The following is a 19,796-nucleotide window of genomic DNA, read 5'->3' as shown; positions in this document are numbered from 1 at the left end:
GAGAAGAAAAGACAGAGCTTTCAGGCTGAGAGGCTCTCAGAAGAAAAGGCCTACCATCATGAACTGCAAAATGCTGCTGCTGGAATCTAAATGCAGTCAAGTGAGGCAGATAATGCATGTGAAGATTCACTGTGCATTAATTCATTCACTGCATACCTGGCACTGTGCTGTACGACCAAATACAGCAGAGTAAACCAGAAGTGATGACTCTGGAGGCTACAGTCTAGGAAAGATGGCAGAAAAGCCAAGGCAATAAGTGTGAGGGACTAAATAGCACTGGGAGCCACAGCAAGCAAAGGTGCCCACCTGATATGGGGATCCATTCTGGTCTAGGGAGGGCTTCTTAAGAACAGGGTACTTAAACCCAAGTAAGCATGATCCAGTGAAGGCAAGATTCAGGGCTCAGGTCCTGGGTGCCTGGAGGGAATACATTTAGCTAAGCTAGAATGGGAGTGAGGAGAAGGTGTAGCAAGAGCTGAATCTGCAGAAGTCAGCATTCAGGGCCTTGCTGGCTGAGAGTATGAGCTTTTCCCAAGGGCATAGGAAGCCACTGAAGGGTGTTGGCCAGGGGAGAGCCACAGTGGCCATGGTTCAGGAGGATTACTTTGCACAGAAAGATGGAAGGACAAAGGTGGGAAGGCCAGCCAGGAGGTTCTGCAGATGCCTCCCAAGAGGTAAGAAGGCCTACACTAAGTCCTCAGTGCCCTGGCAGCAGGGACTGGAGGGAAAGAGACAGGGAGAGAAGCATGAGTGCCTTTTCTCACAGTACTGGAGGCTTGAGGTCAAAGATCAAAGTGGCAGCATGGTCGGTTTCTGGTGAGAGCTCTTTCCTGTCTTGTAGACGGCCGCTTCTCACTGTGTCCTCACATGGTATGAGGAGAGAGAAAGAGAGAAAGGGAGAGAGGGAGAGGGGGAGAGAGGGACAGAGAGAACAAGCTCTCTGGTATCTCTTCTTATAAGGACACTAATCCCATCACAAGGGCCCCACCTGCATGACCTTATCTAAACCTAATTACCCCCCAAAGGCCTCATTTCCAAATATCATCACATGAAGGGTTAGGGCTTCAGCATATAAATTTGGGGCAGGGTAGGGTCCGAGGGGCAGGGAGGACACAATTCAGTCTATAGCAGAATGGGATGCTTTCAAACTATGTATCAAGTCCTGGACACATCCCATTTATAAAATTGACCAGGCTCAAACAGCAAAAAACTTTGAGAGATGAACTATGATGTGGAATACCATAGGTTTCAAATTGGCCTCTGGGTAGCACACAAGCAACAGACCACAAAAGCAAAGGCTTTGAAAAGTAATTGACATTTAAAGTGTAGCCCACGAAAGTGGGCCAAGACATGTGTTCTTAACATAAATAGATTGACTGCCTACTAAAATAGATACATAAAAAGGAGAGTCTTCTAGCCTTGTACTCAAAATGTCCAGGATATAGTCCAAAATGACTCATACCAAGAGCCAAGAAAATCTCAACTCAAATGAGAAAGGATAATCAATAGACACTTAGTACTGAGATGACACAGGGGTTGAAATTATATGACAAGGATTTTAAAGCATTTATATAAATGCTTCAACAAGCAACTACAAGCACTCTTTAAGCAAACAGAAAAAGTAAAAATATCAGCAAAGAAACAAAAGATATAAAGAAGAACCGAATGGAACTTTTATAAATGAATGCTACAATAACCAAAATAAACAAACAACAAAAATAACACTGGATGAGCTCAACGGCAAAATGGAAAATACAGAAAAAAGGATCAGTGAAGTTTCAGATAGTTAATAAAATTATCTAATTTGAACGAGAAAGAAAAAATAGTTTTCTTAAAAAAAAAAAAGAAAGAAACAGAGTGTCAGGACCTGTGGGACAATAACAGAAGATCTGAAATTTGTGTCACTGGAGTCCCAAAAGAAGAGGATGCCCACTTTCATGACTTCTATTCAACACAGTACTGAACATCTAGCCAGAGCAATTAGGCAAGAAAAAGAAAATAAAAGGTTTATCTCTGTTCACAGATGACATGATCTCATATACAGATAACCCTAAAGATTACATACACATACAAAAGAAACTGTTAGAACTAATAATAAATGAATTCAGGGCTTCCCTGGTGGCGCAGTGGTTGAGAATCCGCCTGCCGATGCAGGGGACATGGGTTCGTGCCCCAGTCTGGGAAGATCCCACATGCCGCGGAGCGGCTAGGCCCGTGAGCCATGGCCGCTGAGCCTGCGCGTCCGGAGCCTGTGCTCCGCAACGGGAGAGGCCACAGCAGTGAGAGGCCCGCGTACCGCAAAAAAAAAAAAAAATAAATAATAATAATAATAAATGAATTCAGAAAAGTTGCAGGATACAAAATAAACACACAAAACAAAACATATTAATTGCATTTCTAATACACCAACAATGAAATATCTGAAAAAGATTATGAAAAAAATTCCACTTGTAATAGCATCAAAAAGAATAAAATACTTAGGAATTAACCAAAGAGGCAAAAGACTTGTACACTGAAAACTACAAAACACTGCTGAAGGAAATTAAAGAAGATGCAGATAAATGGAAAGACATCCCATGTTTACGGATTGGAAAATTTAATATTGTCAAGATGTCAGTACCACCCAAAGCATTCTACAGATTCAATGCAATCCAATCAAAATCCCAATGGTGATTTTTACAGAAATAGAAAAACCTGCCCTAAAATTCACATGGAATCTCAAGGAACTCCAAATAACCAAAACAATCTTGGAAAAGAAGAAGAAAGTTGGAGGTCTCATACTTGCTGACTTCAAAACTTTCTACAAAGCTAAAATAATCAAAACAATGTGGTGCTGGACACATAGGCCAATGGAATAGAATAGAGAGCCAAGAAATAAACTCTTGCATATGTGGTCAGATGATTTTCAACAAGGGTGGGAAGACCATTCAATAGGGAAAGGGCAGTCTTTTCAGCAAATAGTGCTGGGAAAACTGGATACCCACATGGAAAAGAATGAAGTTGGACACATACCTTATACCATTTACAAAAATAAACTCAAAATGGATCAAAGACCTAAACATAAGGGCTAAAACTATAAAAATCTTAGAAGAAAACAGGGGTAAACTTTATGACATTGAATTTGACAATGATTTCTTGGATTTGACTTGGATATGATAACAAATAAAAATAGATAAATTGGACTACATCAAAATTAAAAACTTCTGGGCTTCCCTGGTGGCGCAGTGGTTGAGAGTCCACCTGCCAATGCAGGGGACGCGGGTTCGTGCCCCGGTCTGGGAAGATCCCACATGCCGTGGAGCGGCTGGGCCCGTGAGCCATGGCTGCTGAGCCTGCGTGTCCGGAGCCTGTGCTCCACAACGGGAGAGGCCACAACAGTGAGAGGCCTGCGTACTGCAAAAAAAAAAAAAAAAAAAGAAAATTAAAAACTTCTCTACATCACAGGACACAATCGACAGAGTGAAAAGGCAACCCATGGAATGGGAGAAATCATTTACAAATCATATATCTGATAAGGGATTCATATCCAAAACATATAAAGAACTCTTAGAACTCAACAAGAAAAAATAAACAACTTAATTCAAAAATGGGTAATGGATTTGAGTAGACATATTTAAGTAGAAATTCAATATAAATCTCCAAAGAAAATATGCAAGTGGCCAATAAGCACATGAAAATGTGCTCAACGTCATTAATCATTAGGGAAATGCAAATCAAAATTACAATGAGATACCACCTCACACCCATAAGATGGCTACTATCAAAAAAATACAGAAAATAAGAAGTGTTGGTGAGGATGTGGAGAAATTGAAAGTCTGTGCACTATTAGTGGGAATGTAAAATGGTGCAATTGTTGTGGAAAAAATATATCAGTTCCTCAGAAAATTAAACATAGAATTATCATATGATCCAGCAATTCCACTTCTGTGTATACACCCAAAAAACTGAAAGCAGGATCTTGAAGTGATGTTTGTACACTTATGTTCATAGCAGCATTATTCACAATAGCCAGAAGGTGGAAGCAACCCAAGTATCCATCAATGAATGAATGGATAAGCAAAATGTGGTATATCCATACAATGGAACACGATGGAGCCTTAAAAAGGAAGGGATGTCTGACACATGCTACAATATGGATAAATCTTGAGGACATTAGGCTAAGTGGAATAAGCCAGTCATGAAGGAACAAATACTGTATGATTCCCACCAGGCCTACATGGAATGGGGAAGGATCAGTTTCTCAAATAAAAAGTGAAGAGTGTACTGAGTAGAAAATAATTAGTCCCCATAGATCCAAGGGGACCATGACCAAATGGCAAACACCCAAAGGACCTCAACAGACCTCCTGTTGGAACCCAGTCACGCTTCCACCCTTAACTGTTCTGAGAAGCATCTGCCCAGAGCTAAACTCAGAGGAGAAGTTTCTTTCTGGCTATTCCTCCCCAGATCTGTGGTCCCCACAACAGCCACGCTTGTACCACAAAATCCTGTCCTGACTCAGGTTCAGAAGAGAGAATGGCACAGATCCAGTGGACATTTCCCCAGGTTGGGTGGGGTGGGGCCAAGGAAGAATCCATTTCCTTCCGAGCATCTGAACTAATACCATGGAGATCTGAGAGATCCAGGGGCCACCACTGCCCTCAAACTGGAAAGCCTAACTGCTAGGAAATGAGAGGGAAGTAGACACCTGGTGAAAAACGTAGGGGTGACAAAAGCACCCTCCATGGTTCTTGGCAGTCTTCCACTCCCACTTCTGGTCCTTCTTAGGGTCTGGCCGCTTTCCCAACTTGGGCTCCACGAGGTACTGCTGCATCTGCATAATAAATTCCCTTACTGGGGCTTCCTTCGGGGCACAGTGGTTGGGAATCTGCCTGCCAACGCAGGGGACAGGGGTTCGAGCCCTGGTCCAGGAAGATCCCACATGCCGCGGAGCAACTAAGCCCATGTGCCACAACTACTGAGCCTGCACTCTAGAGACCATGAGCCACAACTACTGAAGCCCGCGCGCCTAGAGCCCATGCTCTGCAACCAGAGAAGCCACGGCAATGAGAAGCCTGGGCACTGCAACAAAGAGTAGCCCCGCTCGCCACAACTAGAGAAAGCCAGCGTGTAGCAATGAAGACCCAAGGCAGCCCAAAATAAATAAATAAATAAATAAGGGAATTTATTTATTTTTAAAATTTTTTAATATTTAAAAAATTTTAAATAGTTTATTTACTTAAGCTTTTTTAATACATTTATTTAAATTTTTTTAAATACATTTATTTTTAAAAATTTTAAATAGATTTATTTATTTATTTATTTTTGGCTGCTTTGAGTCTTCATTGCTACACGCGGGCTTTCTCTAGTTGCAGAGAACAGAGGCTACTTTGCTGCGGTGCAAGGGCTTCTCCTTGCGGTGGCTTCTCTTGTTGCTGAGCATGGGCTCTAGGCACATGGGCTTCAGTAGTTGTGGCGTGCAGGCTCAGTAGTTGTGCTGCATGGGCTTAGTTGCTCCGTGGCATGTGGGATCTTCCCGGAGCAGGGCTCAAACCCGTGTCCCCTGCACTGGCAGGCGGATTCCCAACCACTGCACCACCAGGGATAAATTCCCTTTTTTAAGCTGCCTGCATATTTCTCTTATTCACAAAGAAGGTTACAAATAATATGCATTAAAAGGAGATTTCAGAGTCTGCATCAGGGAATGGGGCTGTTCTTCAGAGACAGGGCCTCTCACATCACCTGTAAAGTCTGCTGGGACCTGAGGCCCCAGATCTGAGCAATGCTCTAGAATGCCAAGTTACACCTCTAGGGGAAAGCATCAGTCTGAGAAGTTAGGTACTGGGTTACTTACTGGGAGGAGAGCACCCAGAATCTACTCAAGGACTAAATTCTGCAAAAAAAAACGCTCCCAGTTCTATCTCAAGGGCAGCCTCATAACCTAGGGTCTCCAGAGCAGTCCCAATTTCAAATGTGCTGCCAATATCTGATCCCATGTCACCATTTTTGGTGAAGAAATGTGGTCATCATAAATATACTCCAACAGGAGTCCAAAAATTTTTCAAAGACATCTCTCTTAGATTCTCTTTGCTCAGCAAGTTAAGTGCTGTGCCCTCACTGGATAAAGGATTTAGTGATCAGGAAGCTACTGGATGGGGGAGCACATATTCCACAGGGACCAGGGAGCTGGTGCTGTTTGTTTTGAAGCCAGAAAGCACCTACTGTGTTGGGCTAACTTTCCATATAACATATTAACTATACAGAAAGAGAATTCTACTGTGCATAATTCTAGCTAGGTAACCTTAGTCAAGTTATTTAAGATGTGAGCTTCAGTTTCCTCATCTTTATAATACAGTTAATAATTACCTTCCTCATAAGTAAAATACAGTGCCTGACACATAGTAAGTTATGGTAGGCAAACAGATGGTGCAAATGGTGGTGTAAAAAAACTGAATAGATTGCTAAGCTTCTAAGAATGATAATTTCTAGGATTACAAATGGGCTTCAAGTGAGTGCACTTAAAGGCTGTTCCTACATTTAAAATTTCAAAATCAAAGCATTCCTTCTTCTAAGATTTTTCCAGAAGGCTTCTCCACACCCATCCCCATCTTCCACCACCCCTAATCTCATTATCTCCATAAATGTTGTCCCATTCACCCTGTTGTTCAGATTAAAACCTAGTCACCCCATCTCCTTTCTCTTAAACCTTCCATCTAAGCCACTCACGAATCCTGCCAGTTCTACCTTCAAAATTCACAAGGTTTAGAATCAGACCACTACACCCTAGTTCAAGGGTCACAGTAATTTTAACGCAATTAAAATTTATTGTCTTTATACTGCTTAATTTATAAGAGGTCAGAGTCTCCCACCCTCCCCAAGGTCACCTCCTCCAGGCAGTTGCTGCCCCCTTTCCATGAACGATGGCTCACTCAGGGTGGGTACAAGGGAGCTGGGTTGATGGGTTGTAGGTCACTCAGAAAGCTTGGTGGAAGTGGTACTTTTTAAATGGAGTGTGAAACACAGAAGGAATTCTATTCCCAGGTCACTGCTCAGATATTCTGGAGCACTACCTCCTCAGGACACTTTTTAGATACTGTAAAAGTGGTTATCTTAGGACCCTCTGTTCTGATGTCTATCTGGTCTTCTAAATGGGGGATAGAGACTTGGCAGAAATCTTGGCTGATTCCATGCTGGTCTCCACCCAGCAGAAAGAATGACGAATTCACGGTCAAGGAGGTGATGAGTGGGAAGAAGAGGTTTTGGACTTGGAGATCCCATTTCCATGGGGAGAGGTTTTATGGGTGTGCTGGCAGGTGAAACAGTCTGTGAATGTCTCATCTCTGAGAATTAAAAAGGGATGTCTTTCCTTGGAAGTACCCAAGTGTTGCTGACTGGGTGGGGCTCTATCCTATTCCCAGGCTGAACATGTCCTGAAGAAATTTTTATTGATTGGTGTGTTTTAGTTTAGTGTTTTTGTAAAGCACATGAATATAAGCAGAATGAAATTCTTCTTTTAGGATTGATCATAAAATCAACTTGTCATGTCCACCTATGTGGATGTAACTCATCATTTTTGAAGCTCCAATGGAATTCTCTTCTAGGAAAAACGTGTTTTGGGAACCTTGTTTAGTCCTTGAAAATAACAGATGTATGACATAGGATTAGCTTGTTCAAGGTCAAAAAAGAGTCTTAGGGGATGAATCAGGCCTTGAAACTCAGCTCTCAATCCATTCTTCCCCAGTGGCTTGGTGTCCTCTCAGAGATCTGAATAGTCCTAGTTGTTGTTCCTTGGAAATGAGCAGACCCTGCTTCCTTTTCTCTAATCTATGGAAAGGTCACCAGGATAATGCATCCACTAGGCTGGAGACCAGCTTTGGGAGAACTTGAGAAAGGCAATGGGAGAAGACCATGAAAGGAAGGTTCCAGCTACACAGTATGGCTATGGGGAAAGGGTAAGATAAGTTAGAGCCAGGAAGACCCAGGACCCATCTCAGGGGCCTCAGAGGCTGAATATGAAGGCAGAAACCTTGGCATCTGGTACAGCCCTAGGATCTGGAACAACACTCATAATATGTTATGAGACATGAAACTTATCTGTTGGTTGAATGAATGGAGGGTTTGCACAAGCACACTGCTCTATGAGAAACTCCTCAACAATACCCCATTCACAGCAGGGCAGAGGAGACTGAACGGTTGTCACCCCAGGCTTATTTCCTCCCCCTTTTAGCAGAGAGCTAGCTCAGCTTGTCTGAATTAGTCCACATAAAACAGGCTGATGTCAGTGGCTAAGCTTCAGAGGCTTCTTTTTACAAGGGCACTTCCTGACCAGGAAGATTTCATAATTTCATAATTGTCCAAGTGTTTCCATTCAGCCTACAAAATGAAGGGCATTACAGGGGTGTGGTGCTTCTGGAACCTTCTCACATGTGCCCAGTCCAGCTGTGCCAGGCCTGAGCCCACCTCTGGGTGTGCTCTGTGGCTTCTCTGCTGGTAGTTTCTCCCTAATAAACATAATTGTATATGTATGCCCTGAGTCGCTTTACTGATGGGTGGTCCCTGCCCCTTGTTCATGACAGTGGCCCCAGAAGGCTATCTTGGAGGACAGCTCCAGAGTCTACGGAAGACTTGGGACAAGAAGAGGGAGGGATACAAAGAAGGCAGAGAACGAACGGAGGGAAGTAAAACAAGAGAGATAGAATAGTTTTTTGGAAAGAATCATGCAAAGGGTTTGGAAGAATTTACTCCTGTTCTGATACATCTGACTGACAGGCCAGCCAAATGCACTTCATTTGATTCACTCAGCAGTTAATTAGCCAACTGTGAACAGGACCTCAAGCTGAAGGATGAAACTCTCCTACAGTATTGACTCAACCATGTACCCCAGGGTCCAGGATCCCACCAGCTGAACAAATCCCACCAACCATGATGGATTTGTACTCTAGAAAGCAAGGTGGCTTTCCCCTTAAGTCTCCGTATTGACCTTTCCTCTTGGCCCGAGGCATTAATCCAGATGGGCAGAGTGTATTAGCGATTGCAGACGCCACTTTCTCCTGTAAGGAGGAAGCCTAGGGAGATTCTGTCATCCGTAACAACCCTGGCCTGTGAGCTGAGGCTGCCCTGAATGCCTTCCAGAGCCGAGGTGGTGTCGTTGGTCACTTCAGCTGAAATCAGGGACAAATTTTCACACCACCTTTTCTAACTGGACGATTCCCATTGCGGAGAAAATGCCCTCAGGGTGCACATACATAGTGAGTCTGAGAAAACAACGGTAGCCTCATTTTGAAGAGCTCTTGGCAGTTGTCTGAGGGCTACAGGAGCCACTGATGGTGTTTCTTTAAGCACTCAAAGGTCTCTTATGACACCCCCAAGATACAAGTCACCTATGGGCCTGATAGGATGGAGACAGGTGTCTGTATCCAACAGAACCATGAAAGGTTAAGTCTTTCCCTTCTCTGAGTTTCCCCAGCATACTTGGAGAGGTGTGTATAGCCTTTGATCCCTCTTGGGGAAAGGGAGACCTCTGCCCCGCCCCTAAGAATCTTTCTCCTTAAAGGAGCTTCAGTGAGGACAAAGGGGGATGGAGGGATCAATATCATGTCTCACGGAAATGCAAATCAAAACTACAATGAGGTATCACCTCACACCAGTTAGAATGGGCATCATCAGAAAATCTACAAACAATAAATGCTGGAGAGGGTGTGGAGAAAAGGGAACCCTGCTACACTGTTGGTGGGAATGTAACTGATACAGCCACTATAGAGAACAGTATGGAGGGTCCTTAAAAAAATAAAAATAGAATTACCATATGACCCAGCAATCCCACTACTGGGCATATACCCAGAGAAAACCATAATTCAAAAAGACACATGCACCCCAATGTTCACTGCAGCACTATTTACAATAGCCAGGTCATGGAAGCAATCTAAATGTCCATAGACAGATGAATGGATAAAGAAGATGTGGTACATATATACAGTGGAATATTACTCAGCCATAAAAAGGAACGAAATTGGGTCATTTGTAGAGATGTGGATGGACCTAGAGACTGTCATACAGAGTGAAGTAAGTCAGAAAGAGAAAAACAAATATTGTATATTAAAGCATATTTGTGGAATCTAGAAAAATGGTACAGATGAACCAGTTTGCAAGGCAGAAAGAAAAATGGTACAGATGAACCAGTTTGCAAGGTGGAGAACAAATGTATGGACACCAAGGGGGGAAAAGGGGGATGGGATGAATTGGGAGATTGGGATTAACTTATATACACTAATATGCATAAAATAGATAAATAATGAGAACCTGCTATATAGCCCAGGGAACTCTACTTTGCTGTACAGTAGAAACTAACACAACATTGTAAAACAACTATACCCCACTTAAAAAAAAAAAAAGCATGTCTCATTGATTTACTCCTGGTTTGCTGGTTTCTTGTGGTGGCAATCTTGGTGCTTTATTAACATTATTTTTGTAGACTTTTTAATTCTACCCTGTGTTTTCTGATGGATTCTTGGATGAAAGACTCAAGTAACATACACTGATTATCAAGTGCATCATTTATAAGCAGAAATTTAGGTGTATAATATGTAAGAGACACAAATGACTTAAAGCAGTGTAGGTAGACAGATATAAGTTAATAAAAGTGAGCCTGTCTTATTATGTCAGTTTATGACAGATAACATTAAAACCTGGAATAACTGTGTGCCTACTTTTAAAGGAATTTTGTGTTATTTTAACTCAGTGCTTAAATTTGGGGCTCTGGAATGAATTAACAATTTTCCACTGAAATTAAACTTAATTATGCTTTTAACTTAGGAGAATTTGCCCCAAATGATGTTTATGGTTTTTTTCCTCTTCTGATCTTTATGTTATAAGCATTTTCAAATTTAAAGTATAATGAATATACATATATATGTGATCAAAATTTTAACTGCTAACATTTTGCCATGTTTGCTTCACTTATTACTGTTCTGCAAATGTTTTTGAGAATAAATTACAGGTATATTGACATTTCACTCTGAAAACTTCTCTGAAAATATGACATTTTCCCATATAACTAGTACAAAATTATCACACCTAACAAAACTAACAGTCATTCCTTAAACTTATCTAATACTCAGTGAAAACATGTTTCTCAAGAATAAATTACTCACCTAAGGTGGGGAAACATTGTAATCCGGGATATAACCTGAAGATATAATATTTATATCTCTAAGGATCTATAATAGTTTCCCTGTGAAAAGAAACAAAATAGCTCCCTTACACACAGGAAATGATGTGACAGAAATTTTCATTTTGTCCAAAAAACCTTTAGACAGCATCAATGGAAAATTGTAAATTTCATTGCTATTGTCTGAATGTGCATCAGGATGCACAATATGCCCAAAGTTCCCAAAGGGGACTCTTTTTCTTGGGAATTAGTAGGAATCCCTGAACTGGAGACAATGCACATCTTTTCTCTTCTTGTCAGATACACACCAGTGTGTGAGGTGTCCAGATCATCAGTACTCAAACCCAAGTCAAAACCACTGTCTCCCAAAGAAAATGACTCCCCTACCTTATCAAGACCCACTGAGGATGGCTCTGGCCTGCACTGCTCTGGGCTTCTCTGTTCTCACAGCTGTGGTCCTTGGGGTCTCTGGGAAGCACAGAGACACTCCCATCATCAAGGCCAACAACCAACCCACAGCTACATCCTGCTCACCTCCCTCTTCCTGGGTTCCCTCTGTTTCTTACTCTCCATTGGCCTTCCCAACACAGGCATTTGCATACCTCAGCAAACAACATTTGCATTTGTGTTTACTATGGCTATTTCCACTGTTTTGGGTAAAATCATTACTGTGGTTTTGGCTTTCAAAACAAAGGGAAAAGGATGAGGCAGTGGTTGATATCAGGAGCACCTGACTCTGTCCTTCCCATCTGTGCCTTGATCCAAGTCACTATCTAGAACCAGATTGAGACTCTCTCCTCCTTTCATTGAAATGAACACACACTCTGACCCTACACACATCACTGGTTGCATTAAGGGCTCTGTCACTGCCTTCTACTGTGTCCTAGGATACATGGGATCCTTGACTCTGGGGAGCACTGCTGTGGCTTTCTGGGCCAGGAATCTACCTGACACCTTCAATGAAGTTCAAGCATGCTGGTGTTCTGCAGTGTCTGGGTCACATCCTTCCCTGCCTATCACAGCACCATAGTGGCCATGGAGATCTTTTCCATCTCGGCCTCCAGGGCAGGACTACTAGGCTGAATCTTTGCCCCCAAGTGCTACATTAGACTTCTGCTGAGTCCTGATAAGAACATCTTGCAAGGGATAAGGAGTAAAACAGGTCCTAGAGCCAATAAGCATTCCAAAGATTTAACTCATGGCTCTCAAATAGATGAGTAACAGACACATGAAAATGAATCACCATTTTTATAGAGACAGTGAATCAAAGCCAAATTTATAATTTCTCTTTCTCAATTAACAAAGGTTTTTTTTTCTATGTTCTCTAGTATACCAGGGGTACAGCCATGCTCAGTCAACAGTTCCTGAAACTTCAAGGTCATCTTGGATATTCTGCTCACCAACATTAAATCTATTATCTATTTACACGTACAAGAACTTCATTTTACCCTCCACTTCTTGAATGAATTTTCTAGCCTATGCACGGATAGTTGGTACAGTCTACCAGGTGGTCTATTTTAATTTGGTCCCCAAAACCATTAGGCAGCATCAACAGGTGTTCGTGCTCATCCTTAAATAAAATGGTCTTTCACATACGAATTTAGGGACTTATTCTGCTATCTCTTCTTCTAATATATTTAGTTTTATTTTTACCTTTTAACTATTTAGTTTATCTGGTGCTTGTTTTTGTGGTCTGTGGAGGAAGCTACACCATCCCTTTTTATGAAAGAGAACTGGAGGGCATGTGTTCTGCTACCTGCCCTGAGTGAGTTGGGTCTACGTGACCAGAAGGGTCTAAAGTGAAAGGCTGAAGAGGGTTTGGGGCCAAAAGCCCCAACTCTGGGGAGACCCTACATGATGACAGGGTACTTTATAAGTTGAAGATGTCACAAGCAAGGAGGGAATAGAATCTTAGCTTCCTGGGATCCTGGGAATCCTGTGGCGTCTGTGCCATCCAGGGGCCAGGTATAGGACACACAAGATTAGAGACACCCAGAGGCCCATCAGAGGGAAGAATTTCCTGCATGTCAGGGCCACCCAGCATGAAAGATAGAGGTGGGAGAGACGGGATCTGCCCTGAGCTCACACTGCCCACCATCTGGAGTGACAGGAACATGCAGGATGTGAGGGAGTTGGAGGGAGTCTCTGAATTAGCCCAGGGCAGGGAAGATGAAACCTCACCAGTTATAGTAACAAAGAGAATTTAATATAAAAGCATTAACCAGTTACGTGTTTTTTATTGCTGCGAGAGCAAATTATCACTAATTTGGTCACTTCAAACAACACAAATGCATTCTCTTTCAGTTCTGTAGGTTAGAAATCCAACACGGCTCTCACTGGGCTGTGTTCCTTTCTGGAAGCTCTAGGAGAGAATCCATTTCTTTGCCTTTTCCAGTCTCTAGAGGCTCTCACATTCCCGTGCTCCAACCCTGCCATCTCCCGGGCCATTCCTCGGTGGTCACATCTCCCTCTGATTCTCTTCTGTCTCCTTCCTCAACTTCTAAGGACCCACATAATTAGATTGAACCCACCCAGATAACCCAGGATCGGCTCCCCATTGCAAGGCTCTCAACTTAACCGCATTTACAGGGTCCCTTCTGCCATGTAAGGTGACCTATTCTCAGCTTCCAGGGATTAGGTTGTGGACATCTTCAGAGGACAATTATTCTGCCTACCACACCCAGCAACCGAAGAACTGAAAAGGCAAAAAAAAAGAATGCTCTAACAGTTATATAAAGCAGCTTCCTCTCCCTAGGGCTGGAGGAAGAAATGGGGGAGGCTAAAGATATGAAAACATAGAAACTTGGAAGACGGGCCCTATGGGGAAGGAACCCAGAACTCTGAGAAGGGGGTGCCTCCCTCGGGCAGCAAGAAAAGAACTGCTGTCCCTCACAAGGTGGAGGAACCTATGTTTCTGATGCAGAAGCTATCACTGTGTGCTGGATTTGTAACTCCAGTCAGAAGGTTGTCTTAACAGGGAAAAAAGCCACACTCCACGGGGCTGTGGCCCTATATGCTCCTGATGAGATCTCTGGCCGCTCCTCTCCAGGCAAGGATAGTGCTTTAGGCTGTCCTTTTTAGGTTACAAAGGTGCCGTTTCAGCCAACACTGGCCCTACCACGTGCTTCAAACTAACCTGTGTTGTTTCATTTGGTGGACATTCCACACACCCAGGTAGCTGACCCTGCTGAATAATGCCTTGTGGAAATAGAGGTTTTAGGATGAGAACTACTTCTCCTTACTGTGAGGGATGCTGCCATTGGGGAAAGGCCACAGTTAGGACAGTGACATTGGGACTGGTGCCCAACAGGTGCCCTCCAGGCTCCCTGGCCCAGCCACATGGTGGCAGTAAAGCAGTTTAGAAGACAAGGGTGGACGGGGAAGGAGATCACCACACACCAACTAAAGAGCGGTGGACGCACAAGTGCTTAAAGAAAGCAACCAGCAGGCTGTACAGACTGCCTCCCACTCAGGCCAACTGTCCTAAAGAGTCTTTCCAATGACAGTGTGGGGGACTGAGATATGCAACCTGGAGCCTGGGGCAGAAGGAAGTTGACACGCAGCAAAGGTGACCCCTGCTGTTTTGAGTGGCAGTTGCCTGACAGTCACGGCTCGGCATGCCCCATGTGAGGGCCAATTAACTTGGCTTCTAACTGGGCATAGGTGGACAACGAGAGACCAGCTCCACTTGTGTTGCTCCTCCCCGGCACATGTGTTATGGGATAAAGTGGGCCCTGCCCAGCAAGCACCTGTTATTAAATGAAACTGGTACATCCAAGAAAGAAGTAAACCAGCCATCAATGGACTCTCTCACCTGCATGAATGGGTGAACCTCAGACGTGTGGTCTTCAGTACACCAAGGTCCCAGAGGATGCCTGGGCCCGATGCACAGTCAGACCAGTTATATTAAACGGCCCACTGTGGCTGGGCAGCCACAGGAAAAAGCCAAAGCATGTAGAAAGGAAAAAATTCTGCCCGTGGACAGAGATGCAGACTGGTGCTTGTCCTGGAAGACACCCCCTGAACACATCTTGTTACATTTTCACCAACTTGCAGCCAGTAGCCAATGGACATCAGTGTAGCACCTGACAACTGAACAACCGGGATCGAATCCCAGCCCCTTAGGGACAAACACTGTGGCAGCAGACTGCACAGGACCCAGGCACTCTGTCCATGACCCATGGAAAAGGATGCTTTGGCAATGAACATCATTGGAAGCGACACGCTGACCAATTCTGCATCACATAGGTAAAGACCACAGCCACCTGGATACATCATCACAAAGGGCATGGCAATCAAGCCATAGATCAAAGCCTGGCAATGCCAGCACCTGAGGCCAAGGAAGCCTGGCTAATGTGCCTGACTCGCAGCTCCACCAGCAAATGACAAAGGGAACTCTGGGGTGCATGGTCCAGTGCACTAGACCTGGCCAGTCCTGGCAAATAGACTCTAGAAACCCTTTACTTTTGTCCCAGGGGTACCACTGGGTGTTGACTACAGTGATACCCTTTCTGGGTACAACACAATTCCCACTTGCAGAGCAAACGCAGGCCACACCATTTGAGAACTCCTAAGTGTGCTGCTGCATATTTGAACTCCCTGAACACATCCAGTCGGACAGTGATGCCACCCTCATGGTCACGAGTGCCAACAGCAGACAACTATCTGGCACTCACGGGACCTTTCACGTAATGACCCTTCTCCCGCTTCCCTTTTCCCCTCCTGTGCCCACCTTCAGCTCTGCTCTGCCACCCACAGGTCCCGTAGCCTGGTTTCCTGAAGGCAGTAGTGATGGCCTGGGACGAGGTTGCCAAAACATTCTGAGATGACAAGTCTGGGGCTTCCCTTAACTCGTGCCTATGCTTGCTGGATCAGGCAGTTGTGGACACTGCTGATAATGAGCATGAGTATGAGGTGACAGCTCCTAAGGTGGTCCTGCCAGCATGGCCACCACGTTCTGGGATGCCCCACAGAGGAATCTCCTAGGGATGAATCCAGCCAGTGTAAGAAATGGCGAGGACTTCTAAAAGGGTAAAGACCCTGTACCGCAGGGACAGGTCATACATATACTGACCGTGCGGCCATGAAAGGACTGCTGCTCCGTTGGTGGGGAAGGAGCACCTCGGACTCCCGAAGGTCAGAGACGTCGGGGAGGGGGGCATTAGCGACTTGGCTCTCACCTGCAGAACACCTGGCCCAGCCTGTCATCTCAGAATGCTTTGGCAACCTCGTCCCAGACCATCACCACTGCCTTCGATCTAAGTCCTGGACACCCACTCTCGGGATACTTTGAACTGAGGACTAGTGACTCGGGAGGCAGGATGACCTCCATCAAAATGACAAAATAAGATTAATTTTCTAGATGCTGATACGATCTCCCTTAGCGTCATCTTATTACTGCTGGTGCCCTGTGGTCTCCCTCTACTGTCAGAACAAGAGCAAAACCAAACTTCTCTGTGTGCTTCCTCCAGACCCTAGCTAGTGCTCTAAACTGAACTGATTGCTGGATCTGTCACCCGCCACCTGGTACTGCTGACGGGACCACCTCCCCCTCTCCCGGTCTCTTGCCAGCCCCCGTTGGATCTGAGGGGGCAGGCCTCATCCAGGGGCACATCCGGAGGTGGCTTTGGGAGAGACTTGCCCATCTCGAGGCACCTCCTGTGCTCGTGGGGAGAGGGGAGGTGGCCCCGACTCCTGGGCTCCAGCTCACCCCCCAGGTGGAGCTTGGGCTCTGGAGTGAGGCTGTCTGGGTTCAGTCCCCATCCTGACCTAGACGCTCAGTCCTGCGTTTCTCCAGGAGCAGAACATATGTTCCTCCGCTCCAGGTCTCCTCCTCCTTCCTGGATGGCAGAACAATAGTGCCTAGCAACAACCTTCCTTACACACAGCGCAGAGGACCCAGTTAGGGGAAGGACTTGGCCGAGGTCATGGACAGATCAAGGCCTTGGCAGCCTGGTCCCCAACCCTGGTTCTTGCTCACAGTGAGATAAAAGCCAGAGCTCACTTCTGCACAACTCTTGACTAAGCCAACCAGGAAAGCCCTGACCTGCACTAGGACCCTGAGCTGACCTGAACCTGACCTTGACTCTCACTCTCACTTCAATCCTAACCCCTAACCCTAACCTGACACTGATCCTGACTCTGACCTTGACCCTAACCCTGAACTTATCCCTTCCCCAGTGCCCACAGGAGGGCAGTCCCTGCCATTCGCTGACCCCACAGTAAGCAGCCATCCCTCTGGGAGCCCCGACAGCTGAAGCCATGTGGCCCTCACTCAGGTCCCTGCTCGGGTTACACAGCATTGCTCCGACTGCTCTCTCACCCCCCACCCCGACTCCTTCCAGTGTCTCTGGGGCTGCAGTGGGCAAGGGGCCGCCCAGACTGTGCACTAGCTCCCAGCACCCTCAGGGGTGGTCTGAATAAACAGAGACTTGGTCAGAACTCGGATCCAGCTCCCCCTTCTCTCGGCCTAGCAAGCACAGTGAGCCGTGTGCCTGGCGAACTGGGGGGAAGCAGGCACCCACCAGTCACACACCAGTAACGTGATGAGGCCGGGGAAGGGGCCCTGGAGAAGGGCTGGGGAGCAGGGAGACTCCTGCCCTGGGACACGGGGCTTCATGAGAGCTGGGCCTGCGAGGATGGAGCAGCCTGGGACCCACTGGCACTGGAGGAGGACATTTCTAGGGAACAGAACAAGGAGGGGCAGGAGCTGGGGAGCAGGAGGTGGCAGCAGATAGGTTTGACTGTTGAAGGGAAGTAAAGGGTGGGGGGGAAGCAGGGGTTGAGAGGTTGCATGAGAGACTGCATGCAGGACCAGGGCTGCATTGAGGGAGAAAAGCAGGGGGCTGGGCTGTGTGACTCGGACACATTTGCTCCCTGAGAGGCCATTTAATAACTCTCAGGTGTCTCTGTCTTTCTCAGCCCCAAGTCCAGGCCCGTGAGGGCAAGGCCATTGTGGCTCTTTGTAGCCTGTCAGAATGCCGTCAGTGAAAAGCATCTCCCTTGGCCTCTCTCCTCTCTAGCCCTGGTGATCATGAAGTCCTGATTGAGATTGATTGTGAAGAATTTTACCACTTCCTCACCATCACTGCTGAAAGCAGAATCCTCATCCTGGAGAAGAGATGGGGACCAGAAAGACGGAGGGCAGAGGCTGCTTTTGACATCAGCTGGATCACCCAAGGCATTAGAGTTCCTGGTTCCCAACCAGACTCACAGAGTGGACACCAGTGCTCTCACTGTAGCGAAGGGGCTCCTGCAGCAGCCGGGGGAGGCCATCACTGGAGCGGGGACTCGCCTGCCCGCAGGTGACCATCTCCATCAGCCTCCCCAGGCACCCACATGGCAGGTGGTTACCTGGCTCCAGGTATCTCTTCTGTAAATGAAGAACTGACCTCAGTTGTCAATCCGCTCACTGTCTAATTCGAAGGCCCCTGCTGGCTTTATGGTTGTGCTGAAAGGGTCTGACACAACAGCCCAAGCTGCCCCGGGAATCTCCTGAAGCCCTGTCCAGGGGCCCCAATTCAGTAGGTGTTGGGGAGGCCCAGCAAGAGGATGGGTGAAAGGTCCTGGTGAATCTGCACTGCAGTGAGTGCGCACTGATCCTGATGGAGCCGGGGAGTGTGCGGTGCTCTCTGGAGTGAGGCTGCAGCATCGCACCAACCCAGGGCTGCCCTTGGGCAAGGCTGTTGTCACTTGTTAAGGGACAAGAACTACCTGACAACTGCTGGAGAGTTGCCATAGTCCTGGGTGAGGTGCATGCCCACGGCAGCCTGGATATCCTTACCCTTCCTCAGTTCAACCCTCTTCCAGGGACTCTGCGGGGACACCACAGGAGTGTCTGGCAAAACCAGAGCCCAGGACCTTTCTCCACTCAAGCTGCCACATTTGGCGGAACAGCCAGGGAAAGCTCACCCCCACCCCTTCCTCTGGAGGCAGCAGTGCATGGAGGCAGCTCGGTCTCTCCATTCAATGCCCCACAATATCTCTGAGGGTCCTTGGATCACCCCCTGCTAAATCCCTGGGGATTCAGCCCTGGGCCCAGGCTTTCTTGGAGCCTCCCTCAGGGTTTTTTTATGGAAGGCACACCCAGAGCCAAGATGTATGACCCAATTTGCTTACAGTCCAAGGCATGGGCCTGACAGCTAGGCCCAGCTTGTCCTCCAGGGCTACGCCCCTGCATGAACCCACCCTCTCCCCATGCTTTGCCCTTGGACCACTTCAGAACACAGTCACCCTGCCTACTGTCACACATCTCCTGTTAGGGCAGGGGGAGCCCCTGCAGGCCACCTGGCCCAAACTCCTCCATGTGGGTAGGAGAAACTGAGGCCCGGCAGGGATGAAGCTGCCCCAAGACCCAGTTCTGTGTTTTTTGGTTCCACACTAGAACCACTATTTAAATAAAAGTCCTCCCCTCCCAAAGGCAAAGGAGCTCCCAATGCCTCCCTCCCCAACTCCTGTTGGGGTCCTAAGCCAGAGGTGCTTATCGGTCAGGGCATAGGCCAACCTCGTGCCTCCCTTGTCCCTCTTGCACGCAGGCCCACAGAGGTCATAGGTGTGTAATTCCCTTGGCACCTGCTGGCAGTGAGGCACGCAAGGTGAGTTTCCTCCCCCGCCCCCAGCCTGCTCCAGCACGGCCATGATATGTGGACTG

At 46.4% G+C, this 19,796-nt stretch overlaps 1 long non-coding RNA gene and 1 pseudogene across 2 annotated transcripts; one reads left to right on the top strand and one right to left on the bottom strand.

Annotated features, from left to right (window-relative positions):
• Positions 1–1,702: 1,702 nt before the first annotated feature.
• On the bottom strand, positions 1,703–18,314 carry LOC309813089. Its single transcript, XR_014295448.1, has 4 exons — positions 18,229–18,314; positions 11,130–11,209; positions 4,688–4,813; positions 1,703–3,393 (listed from the first exon to the last, which is right to left on the bottom strand). It is a non-coding gene; the product is annotated as an uncharacterized lncRNA (long non-coding RNA).
• On the top strand, positions 11,521–12,229 carry LOC309813800 (vomeronasal type-2 receptor 116-like; annotated as a pseudogene). The gene is made up of 2 exons: positions 11,521–11,831; positions 11,907–12,229. The product of its transcript is annotated as a vomeronasal type-2 receptor 116-like (transcript).
• Positions 18,315–19,796: the final 1,482 nt, after the last annotated feature.

The sequence above is a fragment of the Mesoplodon mirus genome (assembly GCF_964341445.2).
Source record: "Mesoplodon mirus genome assembly, chromosome: 12".
NCBI classification, from domain to species: Eukaryota; Metazoa; Chordata; class Mammalia; order Artiodactyla; family Ziphiidae; genus Mesoplodon; species Mesoplodon mirus.
The sequence above is the reverse complement of the archived record's forward strand: the minus strand, read 5'-3'. Positions and strand labels throughout refer to the sequence as shown.